A 205-nucleotide genomic window follows, 5' to 3' on the forward strand; every position below is an offset into this window, starting at 1 on the left:
GTCTAAGACATCGAGAGTCACGCAGACCTATAACAACCCAGCAACAACACATAATTGCGAATAACATGCCTTACCTTAACACCAGGGTTTGAAACTAACACCCGCCAACCCGTCAAATGCGGGTAAAAATCAGCTGTGGCGGGTACCGCTGTCAAATCACTAGCCAATTTGGCGGGTTACTTTTCGTAAATTATGTTTACTAATT

This window comes from Sinocyclocheilus rhinocerous, unplaced genomic scaffold (assembly GCF_001515625.1).
Source record: "Sinocyclocheilus rhinocerous isolate Xijiao unplaced genomic scaffold, SAMN03320098_v1.1 scaffold80, whole genome shotgun sequence".
Taxonomy (NCBI): domain Eukaryota; kingdom Metazoa; phylum Chordata; class Actinopteri; order Cypriniformes; family Cyprinidae; genus Sinocyclocheilus; species Sinocyclocheilus rhinocerous.